At 38.6% G+C, this 4,321-nt stretch overlaps 1 long non-coding RNA gene across 1 annotated transcript; it reads left to right on the forward strand.

The window, feature by feature from the left end:
- Positions 1–469: 469 nt before the first annotated feature.
- Positions 470–1,189, forward strand: LOC135058221 (uncharacterized). Its single transcript, XR_010244687.1, has 3 exons — positions 470–560; positions 656–761; positions 944–1,189. It is a non-coding gene; the product is annotated as an uncharacterized LOC135058221 (long non-coding RNA).
- Positions 1,190–4,321: the final 3,132 nt, after the last annotated feature.

Raw genomic sequence — 4,321 nt, forward strand, 5'->3', positions numbered from 1 at the left:
GTGCTATATTATAGAGATTTCTTTAATGATTGGCACTAATGAACTACACCCCCTGTGGGTAGCACTTTGAGTAATTTCTTTGAATTATTCGATCATAGATCAGTGATACCGTCCATAAAGGATGGGTTTCCCTCATAAACATATCATGTGGGTTCACTATACTGATGGTTAATACAATTAGTCCTGGGTTTTCCAAATATGAAGAAATGGCTGGTTATAATCAGATCATTTAGTAGAGGATCGTTGTATAGTGGTAACATTGGTGTTTGTTTTAGCCAATTCTGTGGCTTTGTTCTGTATCATATATAGAAACCACACGGGTTAGTCAGGAGATCTGTTCATTAGTGATCAGACATTAATGATACCAGAATTATTATAATTATGGGTGTCAAAATAAGATAGGGGTCTATTTATGAACTCGTAGGTGTTCTTATAATTAATACCCAATTAATCAATTTATTAGGTTCCTTATGCTTGTGAACCAGTTAGATTCTATACACATATGAATCTTCCCCATATTCGAATATCTGAATGTCAGACTCAAGCTGATGATATATGAGGTATGTGCCGTTCCATTGGATTAATCCCAATCTCTGCCTAATTGAACAAAAAGTGTCCTTTAATTAATAAAGGTTATTAAACGTTTTTTAATTAGGTATGGTCCTCGCTGTATCAATCAAGTCCCATTGAAATATTGAAACGTTGTTCATACATCTTTGAATGAACTTTTATGTGCTGACAATATGTTCTGAAATGAAGAGGTATGTTTTTCACAACCTGTGCTTTTTGGTTCTCTTTTTTCCTCTTTCTTCATGTTATTTATTCTGTTTTCCTCCTCATGTTGCTATGTCATGTTCTTTTGATACCAATATGTCATGTTATATGTGAGTGTAAGATGCTTATTGCTATGTATTTGTTTTGACTTATTATTCTACAATAGTAGATTTTACCCCTGATGAAGTCTTGGAACAAGACGAAACGCGTTGGGTTATTTATCTATCTATTATCTGATGTTACCTCCGAATCTACAATAAGGAGAAGGAGGAAATCGTAGTGATATATCTACGCTTTTTCCTCATCACTACAAACTGATTGTTCAAATTGTGCGACAAATGTAAATGTATCAACTCTGTATACTTATGAACATTTGTGTCGGGTTTATATGTTTTAATAAATTTTTATGTTAGTATTTGTTATCTGACGTAATTTATCCGGAGAGTACTGTAAGGGTCCGTTTTTAGGTAGGGCGTTGATATAACTCCCTTGGCGCCATCTCCTCTATTGCGTTTCATATTTTCACACATTTAGTTCCTCCTAACAGGGAACTTAGAGGATACAGGCAGCCATATAATTAATTAATTTTAGTGTTTTATTTGAAATAGCGCAGTGGGAGAGTAATTCTTGTTATATATATATATATATCCATAGAAATGTCCGCACTCACGTCCAAAAAATCATCACCATGGGGTGCTGCTCATGATAACCCCGAAAGGGTTTCACATATACCAGGTGTGTTGGAAAATCCAACAGAGGGCACTCACCAGTCCATAAGAGTATAAAGGTTTATTGATACATTATAATCACCAATAGTGTGTCGACGTTTCGGCCCCTAGGGCCTTTCTCAGGACAATCAATGGAGACATCCAAACAGCATGCCAATTACACACATACTGACACTGCCTGCCGGGTCCCCTTATATAGCCCATCAAATATCAATCAACAATGTAATCAACCCAAATAGGATACCTGCAGTGTGATTCAAAAACCCCCCGTTATGTATATAATATAACATCCTGGACTCACAGAGCAAGCAAGAATCAAAATGCATATCACCGAGATAGGTATCATTATTCAAACACAGGAGACAGCTGTGAACGCTGCGCCGCGCGTCCGGAGTTACCAGAAATACGTCATCCGTATCGCGCGTTACCATGGCTACAGAGTTAAATCCATACGCGTCACCGGTAACCATGGTAGCGCGGCGCACATTTTAGTGATGTGCTAACCGCGCATTAGAGCGTGTCATACTTGCTATTCGTAGCCAGGGTAACCACATACAACTAAAGATTACAAAGCCCGGAAATGCTAAAAAGACGTATAAGTCTAGATTGCGCTCCATGCTGCTCCCCACAATAACTAGACCCAAATTAGATTAGGGTTCACACCTATATCGCAATGTGACCCAGATGTTAAACTGCCTTGATATCATACATGTCTGATATGGTATACAAAATATGTCGCAATCCAATAGTTTGCATAGTATATATAAAGCAGATTACAAGCATAGTAATTACTTCACATTGAGAGGATTAACTCAATATCATATGGGCTCCTTATCAGCAAATCACATGATATCAGACTGTATCAATAAAAAACTGAAATACAAAGACAGGGTAATAACACTGCTCATAGGCTGCAGATATATAGACAGTACATTAGGATTAATCAGCTTATCAATATCTATATCATAACAAAGGTATTATCAATCCCAAAATCCCTCGGCAGAATATCACCGATAAGATGTGGGGATCAAACATGAAACCATTAAACCTAATAGCATAGCACATAATCAAAGATGATGCTACAGAAGAGGACCCGGCAGAAACAATACACCCAATAGTACCCCCAGATTAAAATTTCAATATATGGTGATCACTGTCACCAACACCAAACCAATATACCAATAAAACAAACAATAATATAAACAGTAACCCTGTGCCTCTAGGGAAAGGGGTCAATAATTGACCTCTATTCTATACTACTTAATGAATGAATATGTTAAGTGGATTGTTCTCATTAAGCCCGCGTGGAGTTATGGTGTCCAGTCTATGAATCCACCTTGCTTCACACTTTTTTAAAGTTAGAATACGATCTCCACCCCGTATGGGTTCAGGAACGTGGTCAATGACCATACAACGTAATGCAGCTACTTGATGATTAGCAAGAAGAAAATGTTTAGCAACTGGTTTGTCAGTATTGCCCAATTCAATGGCTTGTCTGATGGAATATCTGTGGTTTGCCATCCTATCCCTAAAGGATCTCTTAGTCATCCCTGTATAGTAGAGTCCGCAGGGGCAGATAATTATATAGACCACAAAAGCACTGGTACACGTCACATTATGTTTGATGGAAATTTTGGTGCCATTATGTGGATGGCGAAAGTCCTTACCACTGACCATAGAATTGCATGTGGTACACCCCTTGCACTTAAAGCATCCGGTCCTTCCAGAGCGCAACCAACTCGATGGTCCCACATTTGGTTGCAAAGTAGGACGCATCAAAAGTTGTCGCAGATTGGGACCTCGTTTATATGCACACATCGGGGGTTTAATACCACGTAATTTCAAACTTGGATCAGTAGTTAAAAGTGGCCAATTCTTTTCATATATCTTCTTGGTAATCTGTGAGGTATGATCATATGTGCTCACATGTATCATCCTATTATCAGTAGCCTTCTTAGGTACTTTATCTTTTGGATGATTATACCGATGATATGCTTTCTTGATACATCTCTCAAGTGTGTTAGGTGAGTACCCTCGTTGCATAAACCTGGACTTCATCTCATCAATCTGTAGCTGAGCAAGTTCATTAGAGGAATTAATTCTGAGTACCCTCAGGAACTGGGAAATCGGTAGACTTTCCTTCAGAGTGGGAGGATGTTGGCTCGTAGCCTGTAGCAATGTGTTCCTATCCGTCTGCTTACGGAACAAAGTGGTACATAGTCGAGGACCCTCCCTCCACACAGTTACGTCTAAAAAGTCTACAGAGTGTAGATCCATGTTAACAGTAAACCTAATTGGTTCATCTAACGCATTAAGCGTTTCAACCATCTTAGTTACTTCGTCCCCAGTGCCAGGCCACAGCAAAAAAACATCATCAATAAATCTAACGTATATTAAACATTTATGTCCAAATTGGCGAAAGATATAATTACGCTCATATATGGCCATATATAAATTGGCATATGCCGGCGCCAAATTAGACCCCATGGCCGTGCCATTTACTTGGGCAAAAAATGTAGAACCGTACAAAAAATAGTTCTGCTTCAAAACCAGTTCCACCAGGCTGGTCAAAAATTCAATAGGAGGTTGTTTGTGAGCTGCTTCAATCAAATGTCGCCTAATAGCATCAATGCCATCACTGTGTGGTATTACTGTATACAGCGACTGAATATCAAGGGTTACTAACCAAACTTCACCGTCAGGAACTACAAGATCCTTAATCTTCAGAAGAAAATCAGTAGTATCACGAACATAGCTAGTGGTATTCAGCACCAAGGGTTGTAAAAATTGGTCCACATATACTGCCAAGGGCTGTAAAA

This window comes from Pseudophryne corroboree, chromosome 3, assembly GCF_028390025.1.
Source record: "Pseudophryne corroboree isolate aPseCor3 chromosome 3, aPseCor3.hap2, whole genome shotgun sequence".
Taxonomy (NCBI): domain Eukaryota; kingdom Metazoa; phylum Chordata; class Amphibia; order Anura; family Myobatrachidae; genus Pseudophryne; species Pseudophryne corroboree.